This window comes from Perca flavescens, chromosome 4 (assembly GCF_004354835.1).
Source record: "Perca flavescens isolate YP-PL-M2 chromosome 4, PFLA_1.0, whole genome shotgun sequence".
In the NCBI taxonomy this organism is placed as follows: Eukaryota; Metazoa; Chordata; class Actinopteri; order Perciformes; family Percidae; genus Perca; species Perca flavescens.
The window spans coordinates 9,487,835-9,507,818 of record NC_041334.1 but is presented as its reverse complement, the minus strand read 5'-3'; the positions used below and the strand labels follow the sequence as shown (position 1 = coordinate 9,507,818).

Here is a 19,984-nt window from a genome sequence, read left to right as displayed (position 1 = left end):
CCAAGTATCAGTGACCTGAGGTCTGTACTATGAATCAAGATCAACATGCCCTGGATTTATTTCAGTACTTGGCTTCACCTAAGCTAACTGCAGTCCTGCATAAACTGTGTCACGACTAGCTTTAAATAGGCTAATTGTTAAAGCTATTAGTCTTTTCATCTAGTTACAACATGAATGTTGTGATCCATCTCATAAAATTATGGACTTGGTATGTGTCCTTCCTAACCACTTATGTAATGGGCATAAGGCTAATGTAACGTTACATGTAATGGGCATAAAGCTGATTCATAACCTACCTCTAATAAGTGCTATTAGACATGCATAAAAGTGTCTTCTCTATGGTGATAATACAAACCCCTCTTGGACCTGTATGGGAATGAAAGCTAGAGAGGCCTTGAGCACTGGCCTGAGTCTGGTATGGTACCTATGGTGCTTTCCCCATTAAGATGTGGAGATGATAGAACATCTGTTGGAGGCAAGGGGATCCAGACAGGATAAGGGGATTAATCAGCTAGAACCGATCTATTCATCTATAAACATGACAGGCCTATTAATCGGTAATATTAAAGGCTTAACTTGTTGTCCGGGGGCTCAACTCCTGTGCGGACGCTGTGACTTAACGTTTTTATTACGTTTTTACCAAAAGAAAATCAGTTTCATCATGATGCACAAATTACAAAAAATAATGACAATATATGACACGTGGATGATAACAGATATACTCATGCCATACATATTTATGTTTATTTATTTACTCATACTTTAACAAGTTATACAGTTAAATCACAATAAAAAGCAAAATTACACTTAGCAAACAACATACAAAAAGTGTAAACTATAGCAATGGCATATAAGCAATATAAGTGAAAAATAAGGTATTAATTTCAGATGTATTGCTATAAGCATTTCAATATTGTAGTTGGTCTAATGGGAGCCAATTTTAGACAAATGAATAGGCTAGTCCTATATTTGATTAGCTAGCTGATTGCAGCTAGGCTTATGTAACAATGTAACTAAAATTTAAAAACGGTAGTATTTCTCTGAGTATAGGGGTTATAAAGTAGCATACAATGGAAAATCTCAAGTAAAGTCCAATTACCTTGAATTTGTACTTTGATAGTAACTTAGTTATGTCGAAGATTTTCTCTCTATATGGTTCAATCTATTATTACGCTCTCCGTGCATGTCCAACAGGGGGCGCTAGCTGCACGCAGAGACGTGAAGACACCAGAGAGACCGAGGGAAAAGATGAGCTCATCTAAATTCAAGATAGATGCCAGTTAGCAAAAATAATTATGAGTAAAAGTTGATACATTAGTTTAAGTTACAAAGCAAAGGAAGTTTATATGGGATCCTGTGCTTCATATTGAGTTTAATATTTCGTCTATTTTCGGTGAAGTTATTTGGTGGTGACTGATGGTGAGTCTTTTCTTTTGTGTGCTAGCTAAACCCTAATGTTAGCTTAATCGGGATGTTAGCTTTACCGAGATGTTAGCTTAACATTAGCTACTTTGTCATACATTTGAGAAACGTCAAGTTAACAAAAACGTCTTAAGTCATCGAAATGAGATTTTTCCAGCTAAAAACACTCTTGAATAATTTTATTTAATAGTCGCAGCCTTGTGGGATGCTTACATTTACTTTGAAATGGTAATTTGACGGCTGTTGGCGCAGCTGGTTAACTTCACCAGCATTTAACTTATGCACTGCCCTGAAACTAGAGGCATATTGTCTCATTCTCATACATTTCAGTTAGAAAGTAGAACTATACATTATTGTTAGTGCAATATCTAATTTATCTGCTTAAAGTGGATACTAATTGTAGTTATATTTTACAGTATGCGCGTTGTTCTCTTCATGGTCAAACTCTGTGAAAGAGAGACTTCAGTGGGCAGGAGGCCAGAGGAATTCTGCTGCTGTTTGTGGAGGAGCCATCCCATCATTTGGATTCGGACGTGCTGCAGGCGTCACTTGGATTTCAGGTAAGCTTTAACACAGGGGCCCCTTGTCGAAGTGGTTTTAACTAAACTTTTCTGACTTGACTAAACTAAATTAAAATATATGTATTTTTGTCGCCACCTACGCATTTTACACCAGCCACAGTCACTAGCTACATGTTACATTAACACACATCCTGGACTTTTATTCCTGACTGCTATGTACGGTATATGCTATGACATTTAGAACATGCAGATTGATATTTCACACACCCTACAAATAAAACGGTATATCCTCAGTTCTATTGTACATATTTGTTATTGTTTCTTTAATAGATAGATAGATAGATAGATAGATAGATAGATAGATTTTTATTGATCCCAAAAAAAGGGAAATTCCAGTGTTGCAGCAGAAAAATATCAGACACACAGCACACATACAGAATATACATGAAATAATAGGATACAATATACATGAAATAATAATAGGATCCAATATAAGAAAAAATCATTTAAAATCTATACAATTTGGGAATAAAAATGTGCAACTGTTTAGTATTGATAAAGCTGTAGATAAACCTATTGTGCAAGGGGCACTTAGTGCAGTTGTGATGTCTATGAGTCTTATCTAACATTCAGTGATGAAGTGTTAAAAAGTGTAATTTCCTGTGGTCAGAATGATTTCTTACACATATTGTATCACTTCTGTTGTTCTTAACTGTTGCCGTAACTTACTCTATTGTTCATTGTTCATTCTGTTCATTATATTCACCAACAACAGCAAGGCACATTCCATTAAAGCACGTCTTCAACGTTTTTTAAAAATAGTTGTGTTCCTGAGGAAGCACAAACTACCGTATTTTTCGGACTATAAGTCGCTCCGGAGTATAAGTCGCATCAGTCAAAAAATGCGTAATGAAGAGAAAAAAAACATATATAAGTCGCATTTATTTAGATTATAAATACAAGAGTTATTCAACTACACAATAGCACACAGAACAATACGCTGAATACGGTAGGTGTCCGGTATGTTAACGTAACACATTAACAGTTATTGAACTATACAATAGCACACAGAACAACTAGCCACCAGGGCGTGGAGCATGGATGTATTAAAAGGCGTGGAGACGTGAACGAGCCCCTCCCGACTCGTTCCTCCAGCTCTGGCCTCCTTGCTGTAGACTCTCTGTCCAGTGAGAGACATATAATGTGTAATTGATGTTTTCAGTTCAATTAATTAAATCCAAGTAAATGGAACACTCACAAGATGTCACCAAAGTCACTCGGTCCCCTTTAAATCTTTCAGAAAATGATGTAAGTGTATCGAAATATATCGAATCGTATTGTTGGCTGAATATCGTGATATATATCGTATCGTGAGCTGGATATCGTGTATCGTATCGTGAGATTAGTGTATTGCTACAGCCCTACTAGACTGTCTGTCCAATCTGAGTTTTCTGTTGCATGACTAAAACTACTTTTAAACGTACACTTTTCTCCGGTGCTTAGCACTGCCCAAGATGCCAATAAACCAGAGCATGTTTTCCTCCCAGAGTAGCCAGACCCTCCTCCAGCGTGCTTTGGAGGAGGGTCTGGCAAAGCGAGACTAGATCAAATGAGACTTTTGGTGACTTTGGGAAACTGTGGTTGGCATTTTCACTGTTTTCTGATGTTTCATAGACAACTAATTAATCAACTATCCGAGAAAGCGGTTTAATCGATGACAATTATTTTGTAATGTTTTTTTTTTTTTTATCTTAATGTGTGACCTTGTTTTTTAACTACAAAAAATATGTATATGAGGTATAGTATTTGTAATAGTATAGTGTAATAGTATAGTGTAATAGTATATTAAAGCAAAAGCAGACAACGAAACATGAAAAATAATTTGGTGTTATGTTATAACGTTGTTGCAGGCAAACATTTTCATATGCTGTACAAAATCAAAGAGAATAATTCAGACCACTGAGTGGCTGGTTTGGTGAGGAGTAGATCAGCTTTGTCAGAGTTGTTGTTTTGGAAGTTGAAGATGTTGCGGAGCGTCGTAGAGCAGTGCAGGGAGTTAGAGGGGCTTGTTGGAAAGTTATCAATTATCAATGATGTCATTCAAGTGATGCTCCTCAATCTGGCTTTTGGGTTTGTTCCTGTTTCTCATATATTTGATTCCATCTGGGGAAGAATATAAAATGTATAGTCTCAGTAACACATGTAATAGTGACAATAATCTCTAGACCTGCTACCACAATTATTATTTATTATGTCTTAATCTAATCTGGACTTGATCCATGTCCCTTTGTGTGTGACTGGAGGTGTTTGATGGTGTGTAAACCAGTGAAGAAATCTCTTACTTCTGCAGGCAAAATATGTGGTGAACATGAGCACCAATAGGAGCACATCCAAAGAGAGACCCACAACAATCGTCAACACAGATTCCTGATCTGCATTAAAAGAGCACACATCAAAATGACATCCAACATTAAAGGAATATGCCACCGTTTGTTGAAATAGGGTTATTCACCGTCTCCTCTATATTTATATATAGATTACTAGGAACAAATCTGTAAGAATACCTTCTCCATGACTGCTAACACAAACCTGCATCTTATACAATATAAAGTAATTCATAGGACTCAAATCACCCAAAGTAAAATGTTCAAAATGGGCCTAGCAAACCGGTATCTGTTCACAATGCACCTTAGGTAGCACAGACGATTATCTGCACGCCATGTGGATCTGTCAACCAGTTTATTCATTCTGGATCACGGTCACGAGACACTGTCCACCACCCTGAGCTACAGAATCCCATCATCTCAAACACTCTGTCTCCTTGGTGATATCTCCGAAATCCACCTCCCGCAAAAATTCAGGAATCCGTTGTTCATTTCTCTAGCTGTCGCTAAGAAAGTAGTCCTCCAAAACTGGAAATCAAAGAATTCTTGCCACATCAATCACTGGACAAATTTAATCTCAGAATACATCTCAATGGTGGTAGAAAAAAAAAAAAAAAATATCTGCCTAGGAAATCGTCTAGTCTTAATCTGCATTGCTATTTTTACTCGTTGTGAATACGCAGGCCACAAGAAGTAATTAAGTTTTGTTTTTGTTGTTGTTGGGTCACTTTTACTCACGACATGCTAACGGCAACAACAAATTCTATTCATTATGCCAAGCTAAGCTAGCGGCGCAGCCGGTGGACTAAGACAATGCATGCACTGAGACAAAATTGCGTTTGCCCACCTATATAAATATAGAGGAGACGGTGAATAACCCTTTTTCAACAAACGGTGGCATATTCCTTTAAGAAAATGACATCAAGAGCATCAAAAAGTAGCATTAGCATCCACATCTGTCTTTGTTAAGGGATCTGACCTCTTACTGACCAAGATTTAGGCCTCATAGGGTTTAAAAAACAGCCAATTTTCTTACCAAAACCATCGTAGGAAACAGTAGTAGGCTGTGTTAAAGGTGGTGGTGAGGTTGTAGTGGGAATTGCTGACACTGAAAACAAATAGAACTACATTTAAATTGTGACCGCAAAAAACAATACATTTAAAATATTTAAACAATGGAATTACAAACTAAGAAGGACTAAATAAATCAAGAGGGAATCTGAAAGATAAAACTTTTCCTTTTTAAATGTTATTGTATTTCAGCGAGAAAATATGTTGAAATGGTCCTTTCTCTTTTGCCTGTCAGTTGCACCAGTATTCATTCATTTAAAAGTATTAATCACAAAATGCTGATAACACAAATCTTAAATATACAGTTAAATATATATTAACATAAGCTACTGCTATATAAGACACAGCATAAACTCACTTCTGAGTAATCTTTGTCTGACTACAGACACCAGCTGAACACCCACATGTTTCATTTATCATTATAAATATATAAATGTTAATTAGCTACAGATCTGCAATTTGATGCAGCATCAGTCAGCATCAGGATATCACAGCTCACTGCCCTTTGAAAAAAAGTCTTTCTCAAAGTGGCTAATGCAATTAATATTTCTATTATAATTTTTACTATTATATACTGTATACTAGGGATGCACCGAATCCAGATTTTTGGTGTTCGGCCGAATACCGAATTCACTGGTTAAGATTCTGGCGAATCTGAAACCGAATACTAGGGCTGGGCGATATGGACCAAAAGTCATATCCCGATATATTTTGGCTGAATATCGATATACGATATATATTCCGATATTTTTTTTCCGCAAAGTGAGAGCTGTTCAGTCAAAGTCAAAGCCAAATATGACATGTCACAAGTAGTTTCATAGAAACCGGCTATTTCAGTGAACAGTTGCAAAATCAAATTAATAAATAATAAACGGGTTTCTTCACCTTGTTCATGATTAAATGCTCAGCTGTTCAAATAACAATATAATGTAAACATAAATACTGTATAACAGGAGTACCTTTTTTTTTTTTTTTTTTTTTTTTTTTTAAATCAAAGCTCCATAAGGTGCACATTTAAATAAAAAAAATATCTTAAATAAAAATAGCCTATAAAATAAGAGGCCAAGTTCAGAAAATGACATCACTTTACTGTAATGTAGCCTTTAAAACCAGGAAAAGACACTTATGTCATATCACGATATCACGATATCCAAAATCTAAGACGATACGTAGTCTCATATCACGATATCGATATAATATCGATATATCGCCCAGCCCTACCGAATACTGAATCCTACTCCCATCCTCAGTCCATTAACACAGTAAAAACATTAATGAAGTAAACAATGTCCACAGCAGTGTATTTTTCATTTTATTTTTATTTTTTGCTGTATCTGTCCTTCCTTTGCCATACCTGAAGTTGCTGCATTTTGGCTGCTGTCTGTAGATTCCTTCACGCACAACTCGTTTTCTTTCGGATGTTTAATACGCAAATGTTTTAACAGTGGCGATGTTGTGTGTTGTTCAGGGTCCTTCCGACCACGGGACAAATCGGCATTGCAAATTGAACATGTAGCTCAACTTGAATGGCCTTCTTTGACTGAAAGTATAGCCAAACAACACTTTCTCTGCTCACAAGTTCCATTCTCACTTTCTCACAGCCTACTGCATTGAACGCTCCACCTACGTAAAGACCTTCTCGTAATCAACGGCGGCGTCATTACGTCGACGAGCGTAGGGTTTGGTTTGGCGGAAACTGAACCCCGTTAAAAAACCCAATATTTGGCCAAATCCAAGGCAGAATCCTGGATTTGGTGCATCCCTACTATATACTATATTTATACTAATTACTTATACTGTATATATTTATCATCCGTGGTTTTTGTGTAAAGAGTAAAGGTTCAGTTTACAGCTGATATAATATAAAGGTTTTAAAGCGCAACTCTCGCCAAAATGCATCCTAGGGTATTTTTGTGAATGTACGTGAGTCAAACTTTAGTTTAAAAGCATATTTAGGACCGAATCGCCACTTTTAAGATTCACCGTATTATCGTTTTTGGGTCAAATGGCCTTTTGAATGGGAGTGATAGGGGCACTCTCATGCTGGTCTCAAAATAGCTATTTTCGAAATACTAAGAAGGCTCGACACAACATAAAACTTTGCTTCAAGTATCACCAGGAGCTCTACACCTTAACGCAAGCATTGACAACATTCTTTGTGTACACAGATTTACTAAAAAAGGTTTTGAGCAACTCACCGCAGCTGTTGTTGTTTCCGGCCGCAGCCATTTTATCAGTCAAAAACAATCGATTTCCGAATGCAACGTAACAGGGAGGAGAGTAAAGACAGAAAGCTCCTAAACCTTTAGTTCCATATAAATGCATGGATAAGTCGTTGTTTTGTCATTATTGAAAAACCAATATTGACCTTGTAGTTGAAAAAGGAGCCTCATATGGAGTCTGTTCATTCGCATTCGGATATCTTGACTGCCGAGGTGGTAATGGCCGGAAACAACAACCGCTGCGGTGAGTTGCTCATAAACTTTCTTTTTAGTAAATCTGTGTACACAAAGAATGTTGTCAATGCTTGCGTTAAGGCGTAGAGCTCCTGGTGATACTTGAAGCAAAGTATCATGTTGTGTCGAGCCTTCTTAGTATTTCGAAAATAGCTATTTTGAGACTAGCATGAGAGTGCCCCTATCACTCCCATTCAAAAGGCCGAACCATCCAAAAAATGCTTTCACACTATAAACGAACCGGACCATGGTTCAGTTTGGTCCGGACCGAGACCACCTCTTTTTATCGGACCAAAATTTGGTCTTTTGATCCGGACCGTGGTCCGGGGGAGGTTTCACACCTGTAATTTTGGTTTGGATCAAACTAAAAAGTCCAAAAGTCCGGACCAAACGAGGTATGTGTGAAAACGCCCTAAGATGATAAAATGAGACCTTCACTCCAAGTATAAGAGTTGTTAGGGCTGAGTAGACGCACATCACTACTTTTTACCTCACCCAGCCTCACTTAACTTAATAAATCACTTCCTTTTCTTGTTTTGCTCTTGTGTAACACCTTTAATGGTTTAGGAACATATGTGCTGCTATAAATACAGTGAGAGCTGTAGTGAGGGCTCATTACTTCTACTGTTAGTAGTCATTTTGGAAGAATTTTGTTGGCTAAAACTCAGCAGATCAAAAACACAGTTATTAAATAACTTTTTAAGATAAAAATATAAGTCCAGCACTGATCAAGAATTGTTGTAGCTTTCTCTTCAAATAGATGAGTTACTCCCTCACAATCTGAACTAGGGTCAGATAACATCCACAAAATAAAATAACTCGACTCACCGACAGTCATCACAAGTTTGTGGAAGAATGGGTTGCTCTGTTTTGGGTCATTTATTTCTGCTCCACACCAGTATGTCCCAGAGTCTTCCGTTGTTACATTTCTCATTGTTATGGTGATATTTCTCTTCTCTTTGTCCTCCATCATAGAAAACTTTCCAGCGTTTCTCTGTTGCGTGCTTACTATCTGTTTACATATAGATGGATCTTCTCCTTTACAGATGAATTTTTTTAACATAGTACCCTCTGGATATTTACACCAGTATGTGAGATTCTGTCCAACAGTTAAAGACTTAGTGTAATTAGTATCTGTAGACAGACAGAAAGACAGCGTTGCCTATCAGTAACTGTATTTAACATCATATTTCAGAGAAACCTTCATTATATGTGTGAGAGTAAATCAAACCTAAAAGTGTCCGATGTTTGTTTCTCACCTTCAACCTCCAGTTGTATTTTTCTGAGTCCAGCTCTGTTACTTCCATTTTCTGTTTCCACTCCACACCAGTAGACACCACCATGCTGTGAGGACACATTACTGATGGACATGGTGAAGCTACTGCTGGTCTCTGTGAGAGTGAAGGACCCGTTTGACTTCGGAGAAGATTTTGTTGATAAAATATCCTCACAGATTGAACCATTCTCTTTGCAGAAAAACATGACTCCGGAGTTTCCTTTTTTACATGACATGGTGGTTTTAGCTGTTCTGTACGCAGTTTGAATAAATGGTGTCTGACAGCCGTCATCTGCAGATAAATAAGATCTGTCCATTATATCTGCTCGTCATGTCTGGTACTATGTGCTTTGTGGCAAAATTATTTCCATTTTTTGCAACTTGGTTAGTCAGTAAATGATGACTAGAACAATAGGAGTACTGTATGTCTAAGTGTGCATGTCTGATACCTTAGTTATCTGGGGGTGTAGTTACTCTTTAACAAAGGACATGAGAGACAGTGATAAAAAGAGGCAGCATTTCTTACCAACGTTCAAGTCCACTTTATCCCTTTCAGAATTTCCTTCAAATATAAATTTACACTTGTACTTCCCAGAGTCCCCATGTTGAAGTTGTTTGATGACCACCCTGAGTTTTCTATTTGCTGTATCATGGTACACAGAAAATCTGTCCTTGGTCTGCCACACATTCTTTTGAGTACTTTGTATGATTGTTTGGCGGCCCTTAACTACATCAAAACTTTGATATATTTTATTTTTTGGATATTTGCGGATGAATTCCACCCATCCGTCTGTGCATCCATTCACATCAGATGAGGCCTCACAGCCTGTAGATCAGAGAGAAAAGTTCACATCACGTCAGATTCTGAAACAATCTCGGAGCTGCAATTGTGAAAAAAACAACCAAAAAATGTTACTGCCAGTTCACCAAAGGAGTTTTTAATCTAAAATAATATTTCTTTAACTGCTGTGTTATGTATAAATGAGTTATAGTGAAAGTGAAACAGATAAAAAATATAGTACACTGTGTTTTTACTCTGTATTTTTGTTGCAATTACTGGAGTTGGAGCAGTACAGTACGGTAGTACAGTAGCAGTACAGTATGGTGCTGTAGGATTTCTACTCAAGCACTGTAAAGCACAAAACAATTAGCTCAAACTGAATCAAACTGCTTGTCATTTGAATGATTGTATCTATCAGTGAGGAGGTCTCTGACACAAACACAACATGTCAGAAATAGTATATATAATAGTTGTATAATAGAAAACCTCATCATTATTCATAATTTGGCTTTTATTTAATAAGTAAATTATATCAACATCAGTTCCTAAATGTAAAAAAAAAAAAAAAAAAAAAAAAAACTGACTGGGGAAATAAAATTAAAATAGAAGCAATAGAATTTATTAATCCATAAATGGGGAGCTAGGGATTTCCGCAGTGTTAATGTCACAAGATATCAGTCTTTTTAAACCATTACCTGTTGTAAACAACGCCAGTGGTTATGACTATGATAGTGTTAGTAATTATGACACATCTCCCACTGTCTACAAGTTTCACAGCATTACATCATCAATCTTGCAAACTATTTAAAGCCAGGATATGACACATTGAATTTCCCGCTAACAACCTAACACCACAAGAAGCTGCTGCTGATGACGTGGTGTCATATACTTCACTATTCATATTCCATGTGTACGGGATAATGTAAAGCGAACTGGTAATTATAGGGAATATAACCCTGATAGGGTGATGCAGGACCTCGACGCAAAGGGTATAATAATATTATAATGACCTGCTTGCTCTACATGATCCCGCTTATTACACGGCTACTTACCAAATAAATCAATAATTTGACACAAAATATTAATTAAAAAAAGATTGTATTGATTCAAACACGATTATATTGCTTCTGCTAAAGAAAATAGTCCGTCTCTACTGTTTGAAAACTGAGTCGATAGCAACGTAAACTGTGTAGCCTACTTAGTCTACTTTTAATTCACATTAAACTGAACATTCAGATTAAACTGGTGGATTGTATATGTTCTTCTACTGGTATTTCCTTCTTTTAAAATCATATAATTTATAATAGAGCTGCACAATTAATTGCAGTTTTATCGAAATCGCAATATGGACAAGTGCAATATCCAAACTGCAGGGGGGCGCAATATTTGTTAAAGGCAAATATGTGTCAAACCATTCTGAATGAAGTATTGTGGCCGGGACACATCAGGCCGATAATCGGCCGTGGGACAGCCTGGCGAGGTCAGTGACTTAAATCTGTTCGGTGTGTCCTGGCCTTCATTTTGGCCGACCTGACATGTTAGGTCGGCGGCAGGGCAGTCGGGACTCACCCGGAAATGGCGAGCGGAATGAGGTGACTAGAGTCTCTCAAAATCTGATGAAAATCTTTTACACTGACCTTTGTTGATCTGAAATCAAGACAGATTCAGCAACTGCATGGCCTATTTCTCGCTTAAAATGTTTTCAGAAACATGTTTTAGTGAACTATTTTAGTACAATATGAGATCGTATTCTGAACGGCCGCCATGACAGTCTGGCTTTGAATTTCCGGAGAAAACAAACCCATGTGACGCGTTCGTCCAATCAGCTGCCGGTTTTCATTTCTTGGGCAACATTACAGATTAGTAATATTTTTTAATGGAAATGAGAATAATGATACAAAAATGATCATTCCCTCTAATACCGTGAATCATATCGCAATCACAGTATCAGTCAAAATAATCACAATTACATATTTTCTATGGTGTATCGTGCAGCCCTAATTTATAATATTTTACATTACAGGAGATGCTTCGGCCGATAGAAAATATGGCAAATCAATTCTATGCGATACATCAAGTTTTTATTCTGCGTATTTTCCTTGTTTTGGTAAGAGCAGGTTTGCTGATACAGACACGACCAGAGGGGTATTTCAGTAAGCAGGTTTAACAAACTCTCGAGTTCCAGCCTGAACTCTGGGTTGACTAACTCTGATCTGTCAAACTCAGAGTTTCCGGTTTCAGAACAGGTTATAAGAATGAGGTCAGACAAACAAACTTTTTCAGCCATCACAAAATCCACTAGCACTCACAGAGGCTGACAAGATGGTCCTCAGTCAGAACAGTGGGTGAGCTATGGCTGAGGGCATCTCGGTTTGAAGCTCGTCTGCTAACAGTCTAACTGCTGGTGTACCATGATAAAACCTTATTTCTTTAACAGAGCAATGCTGGGGATTATGAGGCCATCCACTTCTCCAGCCCAGCTTGGCTCTGTAAGATGTTGAGCATTGACCCATGACTTAACAATGCATTAAAGAAGGCCTGGCACTGTGAACATGTTATGTAATTTTGTGTTCCTATAACTCCCTGTGAAACAGCTGTACAAGGTGTACTTAGAGAAAAAGATTACAAAAAGCCGATCTAGAAATGGACCAAATAAAGCTGCAGATAAAAAGACAGATTTCAAAATACAACAGCTATAATAGATCACTCAAAGGGGGCTGAGGGGAATGAGTTAACTTGTTTCAACAACCTGATCAACAACATTTTGACAGTCAGTCAACTCTGACAACTAACTCTGAGTTTTGCAAAACCAGCTTTCTGAAATGGGGCCAAATCTTCTATTCATCTTCATTTGGTGACATCATCGGTTTATTTTTATGTAAAAGTTAAAACCGTAGACAGACAGGTGAAGATGTTATTCAGTATTAATATTGATTAAATTATTAATCTAACGTATTGCCCAACAGTATTCAATGCTTTGTTGTTTTTTTATTTTTTTAATTTATTTACAAAATGAAATATGCAATACCCCAAAAATCTCTAACGCAATAAGTAAAAGTAATATAACATTATTCATTATGCATCAACATGAATTACTATCAGGCCTAGTTTAATATTCTCAGATGGCGCTGTTTGCATGTGTAGCTGCTGTACTGTATGTGCGGTACTGAAATGGAGCCAAAATCGATAGACTGCTGCCTGCTTGCTTTTTGTAGTTGATAAGTTAAATAAAAAAGTAGCCTCTGCTGTTCTTATGGGAGTACTCTGACAAGTGTGTTGTTGTGACATCTTTGTTATTGTTCTTTTGCGCATGTCGGACAGACAGACATGATGACAGTTTTCATGATGGTGTACCCTGGGGTCCTTTTTTGCAATGTAATGCCTGTGTGCAAGAATTTAGGGTTTTATTTTGACTCAGGTTTACACATTTTTACACACCAGCTTGTGCATATATATATATATATATATATATATATACACACATTCAGGGAGTTTGACACCGTAGCCCCAACAAATCTGAGCTTGTCAGTGGTCAAAACAATCACTTTTAGTGGAGAAAAATCATGGCTGCACAATTGTCCTATTAGGTTCCATTGCAGCTCGGTTCGCGCCGGCCCGTCTCTACGATCTTGCTCAATGCCGGTCACATCAGTCTATTAGACACAAATGCAGGGGGAAATGGAGTCCAGGTTAAAAAAAAACTAAACCCTTTTTTTTTTAAATGTTTCCTTTCCTTCCTTCCGTATTTAAGTGTTCCAGTGCGAGTGACCGTGAGCCAGCATGCCCGATGCCAGGACCCTGAAATCAGAGCAGCTAAATGGAATTCAGCCATCATTCATTTTATTATGTACACCTATGCTTTTCCTTCTGTGACAAGTCAAAATGTCTTCCATGAAAAAGGCCTATTGCCGTCTCCCACCACCAGATAGCACCAAAGTAGAAAGTTAAAAAGTCAAACATAGCATACATGTAATGCTGTGTTAAGATTAAATGAGGAGACTGTTATACCGGTTAGTTGTGCAGCTATTGGGTCATAAAGTATTAGGGTTAAGGGTTCAAATTCAGCTGATCACTAAAGTTATTACAGTCTGAACAGTTCCTCCAATCCAAACAATAAGCACTGGCCATACAAATTGTACTCAACATTGTAGACAGAATTCAACAAATTTCCATATAATTCTAATGTAAACATCAGAGTGAGTATGTACAATGCCAGCAGTAAATTATTTAAAGGTCCCATGACATGGTGCTCTTTGGATGCTTTTATATAGACCTTAGTGGTCCCCTAATACTGTATCTGAAGTCTCTTTTATATAGACCTTAGTGGTCCCCTAATACTGTATCTGAAGTCTCTTTTATATAGACCTTAGTGGTCCCCTAATACTGTATCTGAAGTCTCTTTTATATAGACCTTAGTGGTCCCCTAATACTGTATCTGAAGTCTCTTTTATATAGACCTTAGTGGTCCCCTAATACTGTATCTGAAGTCTCTTTTATATAGACCTTAGTGGTCCCCTAATACTGTATCTGAAGTCTCTTTTATATAGACCTTAGTGGTCCTCTAATACTGTATCTGAAGTCTCTTTTATATAGACCTTAGTGGTCCTCTAATACTGTATCTGAAGTCTATTTCCCAAAGTTCAGCTTTGGTGCAGAACTAGAGCCACTAGAGCCAGTCCCACAATGAGCTTTCCTTAGCTTACGTACACACCGCCGCCGACTTGAGCTGCAAAGAAGCTCTGGACGCCCTGTCGAGGACGCTTGTCAAAAAGTCCGAGGAAGCTGTTTGACGCTTTGGCCGCTCTGACGTGGGAGCATTCTTCGATCATGTGCAACACGCGATTGAAGAAAAAGCACAAGCAGCCACTGCACGACCAATACACTGACACTAGAAACCTTTTATAAATTACATATATAAGGACATCATTTGTATTGTTTGTTGGTCACAGCGGTGTCTGTTAGCAGTTAGCCGCTGAACCGCAGCAGAATGCAGGCAGAGCGAGCAGCCGCCAGCTGTTGACCCGCAGGACTTCACTGTGAGCGGACTGTTTACAGACCATGTGACGGCACGTTAACTGGTCCCTATACGCAAACAACGCCACATCATAAATGATAGGGGAACCCAGCAACGGCGATTAGGAGATTTCCTCCATTTTCATGGAACTAATGTCTTGGTAGGAACAAAAGTTTACATCGTATGTTTCTCCAGAATCAGCCAGCGAGAAGGACGCCTATATTCGATTGGTTGCTGCCGTTTGTCGCTGCTTGCCGCTGAACCGCGTCATAGCTCATTACCATAAAGTTGACCAAATTTCAACTTTCTGATTGACGCCAAAACGCCCAAAACGCGACGCCGACAGTTTTGACGCTCCTTGCAGCTGAGAGAAGCCAGCTTCCATTGAAAATTAATGACTTCCGGTATCTTTAGACGCCCAAGTCGGCGGCGGTGTGTACGTACAGTTAGTATGTGCCATTTCTGTGTCTGTAGCTATTGAGGAGGAGAGAGTGGGGGGGGCAAGGTGGAGGGTGGGGGTGTGGCCTTTACCAACTGCCACTTTTCTCGTTTGAAAGCCATGATGTCTCTCTCTCTCATGGGTTGGCCAAATTCTCTGGGCGGGCAAAGCAGAGAAAGGGGAGGCAACCTTGCTTGACCTCATAACAAGCAGATTCCAAAGCGGCTCATCTGAGCTTTCATTTTCTCAAAGGCAGAGCAGGATACTCAGGGCTCGGTTTACACCTATCGCCATTTCTAGCTACTGGGGGACCATAGACAGGCTGGGGGAACTCATTTTAATGTTAAAAAACCTCATAAAGTGACATTTTCATGCCATGGGACCTTTTAAAGGTGTCAAATGTGGGTTGGTTGTCTCTTATATATAAACTTACAGTATAAAATAACTTTATTTCATAACCGTAAATTTCAGTTAGCCTAATTACTGAAGACTGAGAAGGATTTCATTGTTAACAAAAGTAGGGCTGCAGCTATCGATTATTTTAGTAATCGAGTATTCTACCGATTATTCCATCGATTGAGTAATCGGATAAGAAATACTTTATTGAAAAGCAATAATATACAATAGTTTATAGTTTAATTTTCGGAAAAAGCAACATTTTTATCGCCTACATTGGTTACAATATCATCTCCCAAAACACTAAAGATTAAGTGCATTTAAGTGCCATATTAGCCTGCATGCAACATTTTCTGAAATGCAATAACAACCTCAAACTAAGGCATACATTAAACATACAATACCTTCAATTGTGCAACTTAACTTTCAGAACTACAAGTTTCAACCTGAGACCGATCTGTATTATAGGCCTATAAGTATAAATAAGTTATAATTCAATTCAATTTCAATTCAATTTTATTTATATTATCAAATCATAACAGAGTTATCTCGAGACACTTTACAGAGTCGGTCTAGACCACACTCTATAAATTCCAAAACTCCAACAATTACAGTGATTCCCTCCCTTATACTCAAAATATTTTCATTTATAGATTTGATTACAATGTCACACAGCTCTGTAACACTTATGCTAGTAGATCGTTGATCAGCTGTTTCTCCGTGAAGAGAGTGAGAGAAAATGGTGCGCAACATTCAGCTGTTTTCCGAAGAGATAGTCAACAAGTCGGCTCTTTAGATCAAATTGTGATCACCGCCATGTATTTTCTGGTCTTTGTTTTTGGTGGTTGTTGTGTTTGGTGTAGTTTCATCGTCCATACGACTCTGTGATTTATGGGTCCGTTTTGTGGAATGGATGATTAAGTTAGACTCAATGTTTTCTGTTGAGATGCTAAAGCACTGACGTCGTGCTATTATTGTGGTAAGCTAGTTCCATTTTGCAGTAGACCCACTGTACAGAGTTTTCGTTTTAATTACGTTTGAACTGATTCCAAACTTTGGACACTTTCTGTTGTCTCTTCTCTTAGCCTCTCACTGCTTATGCTCTTTCTTCATTTTTGTAATCTGCGCCGTCAGTCTTCATGGCATGTATTGCCAGCAGCGTCCACCCGCTGTGCGACAGTAATAATCATCCGTGCGGAAACACCGTGAGCGATACGTTAGTAACATTGATTAAATGAAGCTTCAAGGCAAATCACTTTGCATCAAGGATTTTTAGTAATCGAAGTTCGAGTAATCGGCTATTCTAGTGACTCAAGGAATCGTTTGAAGAACCTGTTGAAGTCTGACATATTTAATCTCTCTAGACATAATGTCCGGTGAAAGTAATTCCCCCTAAACTGCACGCTTCACTGGTGCAAAAAGCAGAAGAAGTGAAATGGTATGAGCCAGCAATAGTTTATAGTTCATTTTTTTTGTTTTCGAAGATTTTAAATCCTATATTTCATCTAAGAAAATTCCTATAGTGAACACAAATTATTTGATTTCAAGTTGGCAGCAGAAAGCTAAAGCAAGATAGGCAGTCGCCAAGAGTGTCATAATGAACCCAAAATATTTTTACATTTCTCAACATGCACAGTCTCTTTGGGTGATTCAACTTGCCAGATCATGGCAGTGCACCTCCAGGTCAGCTTGGAATGGAAATGTATTTGGGACAATGCACAAATAAACATTAAACTTGTAATATAAGAGAATATGTCTTGGGCCAGGTTATAGCAAAAATTACTAATATCCACCTGTAGTCCCTGGACAGGTATGACAATTATAAAAAATAACAATTTTAAAAAGAAATTGAACAGGACTATAGATGACGTGGTGACCATAGTAATTAAAAACAAGCAGACTAGCAAAAAATACAGGAGCACCAACAGCCCACTCACTCTCTCTCTCTCTCTCCCGTCCCCAGCACACACACTCAGACTGAAGCAGCAGCTTAGGCACATTAGAGTACAATCCAACTCTAGACACTCATACATACATTATTCAGCCTGCTTATCAATTGTTTTTAAGCTGTATAAACACAGATACTATTTGATCAGAATTTTTCCCATTTATCCAAGACATTGAAATCCTCCACGGTAAAACCCCGGACTGATCCTTCCTCATTGCTCCCATGACTTGTTGACTGTTGAGTAGAAAGGATCCTCTGAAGAAGGCTAGTTGACACTAGAGGAGGTTTGACTGTGGCTGTTTTTCACAGTCGAATATTCACAGGCAGAGGAGCTGGGTTTGGTGAGCAGTGTCTCAGCTCCAGCTTTGTCTGAGCAGTTTGTAAAGATGACGGTGGAGTAATGCAGCGAGGCAGAGGGGGGCTCCTGTATCTCCTCGTAGATGTTATCCTTTCAGGGAAGAATGAAAAAAACATTCTGAACAGTTCATCCAATCCAAACAATAAGCACTGACCGTACACACTGTACTAAAAAATTTAGACAGAATTTAATTACAACTGTTTCATTGTAGTGCAAACATCAGAGCAGGTACAGTATGTACAAAGCCAGGAGTAAATGATTTAAAAGCTGTCTCGGATCAAATTAAATAATATATAAAACCTTTTGCTGTGTAGGTTGTCCCCTATATACAAACTTTCCCACTTTAAAATAACTATTATAGATCTGTACATTTTAAGTTTCCTTGTACATATCAAATAAAAACCTGAAATGTGTTAAACTTTCAGTATTATATTTCTCTGTTGTGAAAAAAGATCAATTTAGCAGACCTATATAACAAATTGTATTTAGTATTTTCAGTTGTAGCCACTCAGTGAGTTTACAATATTTTGTTCACATTGGAACAGTATAATGCAATATAGATATTGTTTTGTATATTGGGCATCCTTCTGGGTTTTATTTATGCACTAACCTCTATGATGTGCTGTGCTGCTGCTGCTGCTGCATTTCTTCTGTTTTTTGAACGTCCTGGCAGAAAGAAAAGGCAGAGAACAAAAACAATAAACCAGCAGAAGGACATCAAGTGGATCGATTTCACCACTTTCCATCAGGCAGAGACACAGTTGCTACAGCCACCAAATGTTCAACCAGCGGCTGATACACTGTTCAGTTAAAAACTGACAGAGTTGCACTTGTTGATGATTTAGTATTTTCCAGTTTGGTTTCATTGAGTAGGACACCTAACTACCACTGTGTATCCCCAGGACAAGTATACTCTAGTCTTGTATTTGTCTGCTTTGGCTTTTCTACACATCACATCCATACAGGATGGAGATTTCGTCCATGTGGTTTTGGGTGTACCATATGCGTGTGTCTGGTGTTCCGTGAACCAGTAATAACTCTTACGTTTGTAGATAAGAATCAAAATGAGCACAAACAGCAGCAGCAGCACCACCACAGATACACAGAAAGTCACAGTGATGATCCTCCCAGGGCCGCCTGCAAGATAAAGCACACAACAAAGAACACATCCAGATGGGTTTAAAACAGTCAACACATGTCATTACTACAGGTGTCTCTGATTCTGATACATTGAATTGGATCAACGATCCAATATAATCAATGCCAAGTGAAAATACAGATTTGTTTTTAATTAGATAGTGCAGATAGACAGGAAAGAGGGGGGAGAGAGGGGATGACGCACAGCAAAGGGCATCTATAAGATACGCCACTTTATATTTATTATTTTTATTAAAACAAAAAAGTTTACTTTTCATTTAAATTGCTGGAAGAGCTCTGTGATAAAATGGTCAATTCCTAATTGAGTTGCTTTTTGTGATCGCAGGCCCCTGAATTGCATCAAAATCTTATCATGGCAGACTTGGACTGGAGAGCACTACAATTGCTAATATCACAAAGAATTGATATAATACAGGGCTCAACACTGCGACCAAAATTTGAGAGTGTGCGACTGAATTTTACATCCAGTCGCACATGTGCGACCAGTAAATGTGCCCCCTTTTTTACACGTTAAACATCTAAATTTCGGTACCTGAGAGCGCGTAAGCGCAAGCTTATTGTCTTCTCTGAAAATTGACAGAGAGCAGAGCTCTGACAGAAACACACACACTCGCACACAAACGCAGAGCTGCAGACGGAGCAAACTATGTGGGCTGTTATGTTGAAATCACAGTGAGTCACGGCGATGCTGATAAAGTGGTTTCAAGTGTGGTTACAGTTTTTCATAACTTCCTGCAGACAGCGTTTGCTGCGATATGAT

At 38.2% G+C, this 19,984-nt stretch overlaps 1 long non-coding RNA gene across 2 annotated transcripts; it reads left to right on the top strand.

Annotated features, from left to right (window-relative positions):
• Positions 1–974: 974 nt before the first annotated feature.
• LOC114554753 (uncharacterized) lies at positions 975–9,337 on the top strand. Of its 2 annotated transcripts, none has more exons than XR_003692459.1 (3): positions 975–1,419; positions 1,839–1,982; positions 9,188–9,337. It is a non-coding gene; the product is annotated as an uncharacterized LOC114554753 (long non-coding RNA). The 2 variants fall into 2 exon arrangements; XR_003692458.1 differs by having other exon boundaries at positions 9,185–9,337.
• The last annotated feature ends 10,647 nt before the right edge of the window (positions 9,338–19,984 follow it).